We start from the raw sequence: 12587 nt of genomic DNA on the forward strand, positions 1-12587 counted from the left end.
AAATTGAAAACGCAATTTTCACCAAAAGAATATTTTTAATCGTATAAATTCTTAATCAAGCAAGCGTTTATGACAAACGCGAGCATAGAAAGCTTCCCATGCGCCAGTGAAGACGCACACTGCGGTTTTGGTTTTCTAGTTTTGGAACGAGCCCAAAAACCGAACAAAGCAGGCGCAAAGCAAAACCGAGTTAACCGCACAGTGGGAAGCTTGCCATTCAGCATCTACGAAAGTGAGAGAGTCAGAGATAGCTATTTTTACAACCGCACCACTACACACTCAACCGCGAGAACCTTAGGTAGATAGCCATTGGCGTTGCGAACATTGAAAACTTTGAAAACGATATAAAGCTTAGCGGCTTAGAAAGCTCCTGTTCGAATCCAATGAACTCTGTTAAATAAACTTACGAAATCACGACAAAATGAAGCCTACTTAAAGGCGATTTAAGGAGCACACGGGAAACAAATTGTTTGTAGCGGGATGAATGTCCTAAGTCACAAAAGTTTTTGCATAAACATTGGACAGTTATTCAATAAACGGACAGAGCAAAAGAAACCGAAAAGCTACGATATCATACATGTTGAAGGAAACATCGGTAGACAAGCTACTACAAGTCGAGCCAAAACATATATGCGCCAGCATTCTCGCGCCAGTATTCGAAGCTCAACTTGACAACTTGGCGACGAAGCGTCGAAAATCAATGCAGTGTGATTTTTTGGCGATTTTTCCGATTAATATTCATGCTGCATCGTCTTATTTACGAAGATGAAAATGACGTCCAGCTAGTGATGGGCAAAACCGCTCATTTCTGTGAGCCGCTCATTTTCGTTCGCTCATTTAAATGAGCGGCTCTTTTGAACGGCTCATCCGCTCATTTCGCTCAAAGTCAGAAAATAGACTGGAATGCATCTGTTCATGGTATTTAGATTTTTTAAACGACCAATGGAGTGTCCATGATCACACTTCGTATGATTTTTGTTGATTGATAATTCAAAAATATATGTTTTCATCGCACTTATTCTGAGCAGATTGGAGATCGTCCATAAAACATAGAAAATCTCCGATTTGCTTTATCCTTTTAAGGAAAGCATTTCAAATACAAACGTTTTATATGAAAAAGGAGAAAAACATTGATCTCTGAAATCCACAAATATCTAAAACTTTTTTCATAGAGAGGTAAACAAACTTGAATTTTATTCAGAAGAGAATATTTTCAACCAAATTATGCTTTCAATCGTTAAAAGTAATGAAAAGTAAGCTGAATTATCGTTTTGATAATTATCTTCCCATTATTTTGAGAAACAATAGATTTTGGTGTTCAGTAACAGGCATATTTGAGGTAGCGTTTTGCTGCACTTGATAAAATAGTCTTGAACAGCAACTTTTATTCATGACAGCAAAAAAATGATCAAAACAAGCGTCAAAAAAGAAGATCTGAACAAATGCCTTATGAAAACTATTGAACAATTACCACAAAAGAGTACCAAGTTTGTGTGATGTGCTGTGGTAAATTACATTTTAAATCACAAACGGTCCAATACATGGATTAAAACCGCGAACCTAGTTTCCCCTCTTTTCTCAACAGCACCGTCACCACCAGCGCGTGGAAGAACGAACCGAACGAGAGCGAATGAGCGAGAGCGAAATAACGAAAGAGTGAGCGAAAACGACGCCGTTCGACGACGTCGACGACGGCGCGAGCGACGCTAATCAAGCGCTTCGTTCGTTCTTTCCGTTCATTCGCTCTCGCTCATTCGCTCTCGTTCGGTTCGTTCTTCGACTCGCTCTTTGATTTGACGGTTCTTTGAAAAGAACCGGTTCACAAAATGAACCGCCGCTCATTTTTTCTGAGCGATCGCTCATTCGTTCTTTAGCTTGAGCCGGTTCATAAGAACGGTTCGCTCAAATAAGCCCATCTCTACGTCCAGCCATAAAGTAAAACCTATACCTTTCTTTAGTAAGAAAGGCAAAAAGTAAATTGTTCTAAAAATTGATCGGGATTGCCGATCGATGTCAAATTTGTTTCAGATTCTCACTCATGGTCATGTGCTATGAATGTAGTAAGAAATTTCGAATAAAATCAGAAATGAAAAATGTTGGCGAAGGTCACCAGGTGGGCTTTTACCTTTTAAGGGATTTTTTTTTCTTATGGTAGGTTAATCAAACGTCTCTAAATCCAGAACCATAATATGAATCTGGATGAAAATTTGGGAGGTTGTAGAGCTCGAAAAGTGCAATTTTTGAGATAAATAAAAGATATGAAAATGAAACATTTTGACCATATTTTCATTTGAAAACTGTGTATTTTGTTGAAAAGTCTGTCCACATCCGAAAACAGATGGATATTTCGAAATTTGAGCGGCAACTCGCCCAGGTTCAGCACACTAGCTTTTATCTGCATTCAGAAGAATCAAAATCGGATTCAGGGGAGCTGAGAACAACGCGACACAAAATTCGGCAAAATTTTACCACATACGAACATCACTCGATCTCCACGGATTTTATTTTCTCAAAATTCGAGGGTTGGAGATAGACGAGTTCTGTCAAGATGAATCGATAGAGCATCGAAAATCGATGCAGTGTGATTTTTTTAGCGATTTTCCCGATTTAAATTCCTGCTGTATCGTCTTACTTATGATGATGAAAATGACGTCCAGCCATTAAGTAAAACCTATACCTTTCTTTAGTAAGAAAGGCAAAACGAGAATTTCTCGGAGTTGTGGCAATGTGGCAGCCCAAGGATTGATACCTAAGAGCATGCAATGGCACTGATCTTGTTGCGTGCACTTCGGTTGACGTCCAGGTAAGGTCAGGTCAGTGTGAACTATATATCAAGTCAAGGAAGCAACTATCCGGAAATTTACATTTGATCTAGTGGTGGGCAAAACCGTTCATTTTCGATCGCTCATTTAAATGATTGGGTTTTTTGAACGGCTCATCCGCTCATTTCGCTCAAAGTCAGAAAATAGACTGGAATGAACTGAAGCATCTGCTCAAGGTATTTAGATTTTTTTAAACGAACAATGGAGTGTCCATGAGTGTCACACTTCGTAAGATTTTTGTTGATTTATAATTAAAACATAATGTTTTTATCGCACTTATTCTGAACAGATTGGAGATCATTTATAAAACATACAAAATCGTCGATTTGCTTTATTATTTTTTGGAAAGCATTTCAAATTTAAACGTTTTATATGAAAAAAAAAAGAGAAAAACATTGATCTCTGAAATCCAAAAAAATCAAACCATTCACATTAACGACCCCCGGGTCTTTTCTGGTCTCTATTGCAAGTTTCTGCTCGAACCTAGGAGTCCAAAGGCTTGAATGGGGAGATCACCCAAATCTCTTTCTACTCCAAGGAACCTTCCACCCCAGTGTTTGAACTGACGACCTTCGGATTGCGAGTCCAACCGCCGCCAGCGATTCCACCGGAGTAGGCTTGGTTTGGTGTGTTATTTGTACTTATGGCATGGAGACGACTCCTACACCTGGAATGACTTAACGGCCTGACAACCAAGGCCAGGACCGATATTTTACTTCCTCATCCGATGGAAGGTTGCAGCAGATGGGAATCGAACCCAGAATCATCCGCTTACAAAGCGGACAGCGTAACCATTCGGCCACGAAATCCACAACTATCTAAAACTTTTTTCATAGAGAGGTAAACAAACTTGAGTTTTCTTCAGAAGTGAATATTTCAACCAAATTGTTGCTTTCAATCGTTAAAAGTAATGAAAAGTAAGCTGAATTATCGTTTTGATAATTATCTTCCCATTATTTTGTGAAACAATAGATTTAATTTGGTGTTCAGTTACAGGCATGTTTGAGGTAGCGTTTTGCTGCACTTGATAAAATAGTCTTGAAATGCAGTTTTTTTGTTTAATAACAATAACTTCAATTAATGACAGCAATTGAATAATCAAAACAAGCGTAAAAAAAATATTCGCAATTCGCAGTTTTAAGTGTAAGAACGGGCCTTGACCGATCCTATGCACCAGGTTCCCGACGAACACGCACTGCCCTTACACCTACATCTCACCCTTGCTCTGAGTCAGTACGAGCAGCACGCTAGAACACGCTTTGAGTGTTCGTGCCAGGCATGCACACCTTCTTTTCCGATTACGCATTTTAACTCGGCTGGGGGTGGTACATTACGTAGGGTTTGATGTAAGTATAAGCGCCTAACCATTTGTAGTGTGCCTATCAATTTTCATTAAAGAAAAGAACTGTTTTATTTTTAGTTTGAATTCAAAAACTAATTGTTATTTACTGTGTATTGTTTTCTCCTGAAATATTCCATCATATTGAATCGTGTTAATCTGTTGCTATTTCTTCTGTCGCGGTGTTTTGTTACAATTTTTGGACCTAAGCATTTTAGAAAAATTTTCAAAAGTACAATAGTAATATTTCTGTCGCGGTGTTTTGTTACAATTTTTGGACCTAAGCATTTTAGAAAAGTTTTTCAAAAGTACAATAGTAATATTTGTGTTAATCCTTGAATCATTCCATAAATTGAGTAAAGGCTCAAACCTCACTTGCTTAAGTAAAAGGCGAAGTTGCAAAACAATGAACAGTGAAGGAAATATACTATGTAAAGAATCAATAGTGAAAGAAAGATAGTAATTTATGAAGTAGATAAAGAAATTAACAATAGTTAATAAATAGAGGTAAATAGATTGTATTCAGAGCAATTTACAGGGAAGATGAGAAATCATTCAAATAGATAAATAAAGAAAAGGCACATGATAAACAAAATTGACAAAAAAGCAAAGCAAAGTAATTCACTTTAACGCACCCCGGGTCTTTTGTGGGCTCTGTTGCAAGTATCTGCTCATTTCTAGGCGTCCGAAGGTTATGTGTGATGAGTCACCCAAAACCTCTTTTACGCAAATGGACCGACGTTTTACTTCCCCATCCGATAGAAGGCCAGGAGGATAAGGCGGGAATCGAACCCGCGCCCCATAGCAACTTATGGATCGGCCGACGAAGCCGCTAACCACCGCGCCACAAGGCCCTTGACATCGCTGCCAAATTAAGGGAAAGCAGACAGTTTGTTACAACAGCATCAATTGGTAAAATAGAGTGGAAAAGCGTTGAGAAATAAGAGCATACAATGAGTAAAATCGAAATCAAATGGAGGATGGTAAACAGAAGCCGCGTTATAAAATCAGTGAAACAAAATAAACAGAAGATAGGTGGTAGCTGAAATCGAAAGAAGAGAAACCCAGTTGTGCGATGTTTCAGGTACATCCACAGCAGTTGACTCAACATAGTGCGAATCAAAACAATACCGTCTGCAATCACAAATTACTTCCTTTTCCCACAATGACGTTGACATTGACGCCTGGGTGTCAACCGACGAGTATCATCAGTATCATGCACCTTTGGCCTGCCAAAACAAGCGTAAAAAAAGTTCAGAAAAAATGCATTAAGAAAACTATTGAACAATTACCATAAAAGAGGACCAAGCTTGTGTGATGTGCTGTGGTTAATTACATTTTAAACCATAAACGGTCCAATAGGGTAGAGGACCCAGAAATCGCCCACTTTATAGTGGCAATCTAGGAAATTTGATGAGAATTTAATGACAAATTATGGTATTTGGTTCTATTTGTTGTAGAACATTGATAAGCTATTTGATTTTAAGTTTCCACAAGGTTTTTATCATTTACATGTTCATTTTTGATAAAATTTTGCGTTTTAATAAAGTGCTCTGAAGAACCTATTTTCGTGCCCCTAAATCCAATTTTCGCCCACCCTTAGAACCAGTATTCGCCCACGACAAAAATCAAGAAATCAAATAAAATTATGACACAAAGCTATGCAAATATGGTCTCCTATTGATACACAACATGTTCCCGAAGCTCAATTTCATTAATGTGCACATATTTTGTCGTAAAATAAATTGAAGTTCAAAAATCCCTATAGGAGTTTCCTTTACAGATATCCTACTAATTTTGAGATTCTTTGTATAATCTAACTAAAACCAAAACATGTTCTAACTCTCACTAAAAAAAAATATGACTAAATCTAAATGTGTGATAGAACCCAGTAATAACATTTCAAAAGGGCGAAACCTACAATCCTGCCGTTTCGGGGAAATCAACATTCAAAATTTTGCAATTTCGATCAATTCCTATTTCCACAAAAAAAGCATGAAAACCATCAATTTTGTCGAAACGTAATAGAAAATAGCAATAATTTCATCATAGAGAGCAATTTGAAATTAGGTGTTTATGCTATTAAAAAATTAGAAAAAGAAATTACACCTTTTTGAAGATCGTGCCTACATTTTCGCCCCACCGTATGCGCCACCCACCCAACCAAAACAACGGAATCGCCCGTCAGGTTACGCCAAAAAGCAGAAGTAAACAAACGATTCGCCCTTTTGCGTTTTTTTTTCGGGTTTTAAGGAAAAAAGTGGTTGAACAACTATTTTATCATTGTGAAACGTTACAGTCAGTGATAATACAGTGATATTTGCGACCTCAGTGATAAAATATGGGTCTAAAAAGCCTTCAGAAGGAGTCCGATTCAGGCCAAGAATCGTTGAGCAAGGATCACGGCTATGATACACAGTAAGTAGCAAGTTGGTTTGACGATGTGGTCTATATTGAAGCGACGACCCTTGGGGTGTCCTGGCCGGAAGTGGGAGACAAGGCAGCCGACGTCAAGGCCACCCCGCGACGCCATCCTGCCTTCTCAATCTTTGCATAGCTTCAATGGTTACGGATGCGATGATTTTGTACAGCATTCCTCCTAAACTTTTTGCCCTGCAACTGCTCGACCCAGAATCCCCGGATGTCCCAAGAACCGGTAAATTATGAACCTTCATGTCTAGATTGTGAAACCAGACCATATCCGATACTACAATAATTGAAATAAAAAAGTTATGTATTTAGGATCATACAAATCAGTGTTTGTTGTGGAATTGTGGTCAGAGACCTCAGAAACATACATTTTGATCCATTTTGAGGATTGTCAGGTTAAAATTCACTAAATTATAACGAAAATTTAGTGTTTCTAAATATACGTCGGAACTTGCAGAAAACACTACATTCGCCCCTCGTGATTGGGTGAAAACACAAGGGCGGAAACTCAATTTGGTTTGTTTTGATTGATGCTCTTGATTAGCCCATTTGTTTTTTGCTTGTAAAACTACGTATTTTCGAAATTTTGAGTTGTTGGAGGGTGTTTTAGAATCAGTTTTGTTCGCTTTACATGATTCTGACGAAAACTCAGTTTGTTTACATCTGAGGGTTTCACCCTTTTGAAAAGTTGTTACTGAACTCATGTGTCACAATTCACCCAAGATAAGGGCACACAGTTACAATAAGCTCCATGTTGTTGTTGATTTGTTAGGGGAGCTTTCAACCTATGGGTCATTCGCTCCCTAATGAATGAAAGTAATTAAAATGATTATTTAACTTTTATAAATAATCTAGAATGTTCCAAATATATTTTCAAGCACATGTCGCTGCGATTAGATAAGTTTCATGGTAAACGAAAACTGGTTCTAGATACAATCTGAAAACACAATACTAGATTTCGCCCTGGACGAAAATTGGATCGCATGTTTTTCATGACCCCAGAAATCACCCACTTTATTTTATTGAAATAACCTTTTTTAAACGTTTAAAACAGGTAAATCACTAGATTTTCATGAAATTCAGATAGCAATGTGAACTAATGAATTATTCATTTACATTATATTCGGACAAAATGAGTTGTTTTCCCTCATTAATATTAATACCCGCTGTAGTCGAAATTGACAAAAATATTGCGGCTGCAATAAGGCTTTTTTTTTAAATGGTTATAATAACTTAATAAACAATAGAAATTCATAAGGAAAGTTCTATTAGTACTAGAAATGAATGAATATGTAAACCTGCATAATAAATTCAACCAAAAAATGGTATAAGTTTGCTAAATACAGATTAAATCCAGTAGGTGGGCGAAAACTGGAGCAGGGCGAAAACTGGGTCCTCTACCCTACATGGATTAAAACCGCACACTATCATACGAACTATGTTCGAATGCGTGTAACAACTTCATGTAGGAACATTTGAGAGATGTATCGATATTTTCATAATGAGATCATGCAACATCGGGCGACAGTCAGTAGATTCAAAATCCCAGACGCCCGACACAGACTAGCAACAAGCATAAAGTGCGCCATAATGTTGGACCGGTGAGAACCTAGTTTCTCCTCTTATCTCCACAGCATCATCACCACCAGCGCGTGGAAGAACGAACCGAACGAGAGCGAATGAGCGAGAGCGAATGAGCGAGAGCGAAAGAACGAAATAGTGAGCGAAAACGACGCCGTTCGACGACGGCGCGAGCGACGCTGATCCTCCGTTCGTTCTTTCCGTTCATTCGCTCTCGTTCGGTTCGTTCTTCCAAGGATCTGACACGCATGCAGTTTCCTGAAGTCTCCGCCAGAGGCGCTGTCAATATTGTTTACGCGTGGTTTTTGAAAAGGTCGTATGAAATAAATACATAAATTGTGTGTGTGTGTGTGTGTGTGTGGTCCAATCCAATACCCGCTGGCCGGCAGCGAAATTATGGGAAAGTATAATTTGTATCAGACTTGGGTTTTGCTGATACAGCTTATCTCAGTCCCGGGTATTAGGTGGTGACAGCCCTCGCGCTGCTTCCAATGACCCATTTCAGAATGGCAGAGATCCTAGATAAAAAAAAAACTGGCAAAAAATAATGTGGGAACAAAATTTATGTATTTATTTATTTCATAGGCGTCGTTGTTTAGCGCGGGAGAAAAAGAAGAAAAAAGTGTTTTTGAAAGAAGCTGGCCAGTCTCGTCGTTGCTTTTTGCGAGGCAAGGCCTGCTTCGATCGTGTTTGGCCTGCGTCGTTGTTTCGCGCGGGATAAAAAGAAAAAAAGAAGAAAAAAGTGTTTTTGAAAGAAGCTGGCCAGTCTCGTCGTTGCTCTTTGCGAGGCAAGGCTTGCTTCGATCGTGTTTGGCCTGCGTCGTTGTTTCGCGCGGGAAAAGAGGAAGAAAAAGTGTTTTTACCCAAATGCCACTTATTCATCATTATATACGCGCTGATCCCTGTTTTTCCTGATGGGATTGGAAGTTTAAAGATAGTTCGAGGATCCGTCTGGTTCTTGTTCTATGTTTAGGCGGGCCCAGACAATGCACAATGACCTCGAAATTGGGCCGCTAGGATCTCTGCCATTCTGAAATGGGTCATTGGAAGCAGCGCGAGGGCTGTCACCACCTAATACCCGGGACTGAGATAAGCTGTATCAGCAAAACCCAAGTCTGATACAAATTATACTTTCCCATAATTTCGCTGCCGGCCAGCGGGTATTGGATTGGACCACACACACACACACACACACACACACACACACACACACACACACACACACACACACACACACACACACACACACACACACACACACACACACACACAATTTATGTATTTATTTCATACGACCTTTTCAAAAACCACGCGTAAACAATATTGACAGCGCCTCTGGCGGGGACTTCAGGAAACTGCATGCGTGTCAGATCCTTGGGCCAAACACGATCGAAGCAGGCCTTGCCTCGCAAAGAGCAACGACGAGACTGGCCAGCTTCTTTCAAAAACACTTTTTTCTTCTTTTTTCTTTTTCTCCCGCGCGAAACAACGACGCAGGCCAAACACAATCGAAGCAGGCCTTGCCTCGCAAAAAGCAACGACGAGACTGGCCAGTTTCTTTCAAAAACACTTTTTTCTTCTTTTTCTCCCGCGCTAAACAACGACGCCTATGAAATAAATAAATACATAAATTTTGTTCCCAAATTATTTTTTGCCAGTTTTTTTTTATCTTTTGCGTATATATGCGAGATAATTTCAATTATTACGTAAATTTTTCCACATTTACAATTTATTAGATCAATAAAACAAAGTTCTACTTGACGATACAATACAACCAAACTCACTAAACTAAACTAAAAATTTTAATATCTTCAGTTACCTTGAAATAAAATTAAATTAGTTTGATTCTTCCTGACCGTTGGTTTAAAATGAATGGAATACTTATTAAATTTCAGTCAAACAAACTTTAAACTAGCTGTCACTGAACATCACAGTGCTGATATGCCAACATTAGGTGCTTCACGGAATCAAATGCAGTTCCCCTAGTTGTCCCCTGAGATTAAATATATATAAAAAAAACTTATATTAAACTTTAAAAAAAAATAATTTTGTTATTTATGTTCGAGGCGCATACCACATTTTCAAAAGCAACGCGCCAAAAACTTGGTTCGATTTTGACTTCACTCGCTTTATATGTGGATGACAGTCTTGACGTAGCCTTGCGTTCTTCGATTCGCTCTTTCCCAGTCAAATCAATCCGAATTCTGAAACGGAATCTAATTAGAATCGCAATTCGCAATTCGCAATTTTCAGTGTAAGAACGGGCCTTGACCGATCTTATGCACTAGGTTCCCAACGAACACGCACTGCTCTTACACCTACATCTCACCCTTGCTCTGAGTCAGTACGAGCAGCACGCTAGAACACGCTTTGAGTGTTCGTGCCAGGCATGCACACCTTCTTTTCCGGTTACGCATTTTAACTCGGCCGGGGGTGGTACATTACGTAGGGTTTGATGTAAGTATAAGCGCCTAACCATTTAAAGTGTGCCTAACAACTTTCATTAAAGCAAAAACTGTTTTATTTTTAGTTTGAATTCAAAAACTAGTTGTTATTCTACTGCGTACTGTTTTCTCCTGAAATCTTCCCTAATGTTGAATCGTGTTAATCTGTTGCTATTTCTTCTGTCGCGGTGTTTTGTTACAATTTTTGGTCCTAAGCATGTTATAAAAGTTTACCAAAAATACAATAGTAATATTTGTGTTAATCCTTTAACCATTCCATAAATTGAGTAAGGGCTCAAACCTCACTTGTTTGAAAAAAAAAATGGTGAAGATTGAAAACAATAGACAGTAAAAGAGAATTTATTTTATAAAAATCAAGTATCAATAGTAATAGAATGATGAGCGTATTTTGAAGAGTAAAAATGAGAAGCTAGATGTATTAGATGTAAAATTAGACAATAGTTAATAAATAGAGATACAAAACAAGCTTAGATTATAGTAATGATAATTCATAGGACAGATAAAGAATTATTCAAATAAATAAATTCGCAATAAAATCGAAAAAGATTAGGCGGATGATAAATAGACTTGATATTACTAGTACATTAAGGAAAACTATATTTTTAAGGAAAAAAAAAACAAAACAAAGTTTGTTACAGCAGTATCAATTGATAGAAAAGAGTGGAAAAGCTTTGAGAGATAAGAGAATCAAAAGTTAGTTAAATTAAAATCAAATGTTGGATATTAAATAGAAGAATCAGTGAAGAATTGGGAATCAGAAGAGCAAAATAAAAATAGGAGATAGGTGGTAGCTGAGATGAAGAGAAGAGAAACCCCGTTGTGCGATGTTTCAGGTACATCCACAGCAGTTGACTCAACATACTGCGAATCAAAACAATACCGTCTACAATCACAAATTACTTCCCTTTCCCACATTGTCGCGCCCCTTTCTTTTAGCCGTCTCGACTCTGACCCGCGGTGGTCAAAGGTTTACGATCCGTTTCCACAGGCCACCAGCTAGGTCATCATGAAAACCAAGCCAACGTGGAGGTAAGAAAATAGGACACTCGCAAGGAACCAGAGCTATACTGTTCTGATCAAGATAATTCGGATGATCTAACAGAACTACGGATGTAGTTAGTTACGCTCCTTCCAGGATGTTCCTTACGTGGACGTCAACCGAAGAGCACGCAACAAGGTCAGTGCCATTGCATGCTCTTAGGTATCAATCCTTGGCCTGCAAACGGAATCTAATTAGAATCGTACACAAATTCCGTTTCAAACGCAACAACCGGTTCGAACACGGAACCGGTTGTTGCGTTTGAAACGGAATTTGTATACGTTTCTAATTAGATTCCGTTTCAAAATTCGGATTGAGTTAACTGGGTCGATTTGGCGGTTTTTTGAAAAGAACCGGTTCACAAAATGAACTGCCGCTCATTTTTTTTGAGTGGTCGCTCATTCGTTCTTTATCTTGAGCCGGTTCATAAGAGCGGTTCGCTCAAATAAGCCCATATCTCAAATTTTGATCCAAAGTAAACTAACAACATGGTGTCGATCCAAATCCCAAAATAAAATTCCCTGACTTTTCCCTGACCTCTCCAGGCGACCAAATTTTTTTATTTTTTTATTATTTTTTTCTAACATATTGTTTGCAGATTTTATTATGGTTTCATGCAATTTCCCTTTTTGAATATTTGAAATTTAAGATATTAAAAAAAATAGAAAAAAAATATTTTTTAATACATTTGTTTGAAAAAAAATGGAAACAAACGATGGATTCAGCAAAAACTTTCAAACTTTTTTTATTCTGTCAATGAATTTTTCCTATCGAGTATCCAAAATGAGCAACCATAAGAATTTTCCTGTGGTGTTATCCATCCGTATTTTTTAATCAGAAACAAAATAGTCAAAATTGTAACCAATAAAATTTAGTTAATTTCACAATATTTTCCATTAAAAAATAAAGTT

The 12587-nt window shown here is 38.1% G+C and overlaps 1 protein-coding gene across 3 annotated transcripts in view; it reads right to left on the reverse strand.

Annotated features, from left to right (window-relative positions):
• LOC6052361 (histone acetyltransferase KAT6A) overlaps positions 1 to 12587 on the reverse strand; it is a 38796-nt gene that overhangs the window by 20447 nt on the left and 5762 nt on the right. The gene's annotated exons all lie outside the window — the stretch shown is intronic.

Source organism: Culex quinquefasciatus, chromosome 2 (assembly GCF_015732765.1).
Source record: "Culex quinquefasciatus strain JHB chromosome 2, VPISU_Cqui_1.0_pri_paternal, whole genome shotgun sequence".
Taxonomy (NCBI): domain Eukaryota; kingdom Metazoa; phylum Arthropoda; class Insecta; order Diptera; family Culicidae; genus Culex; species Culex quinquefasciatus.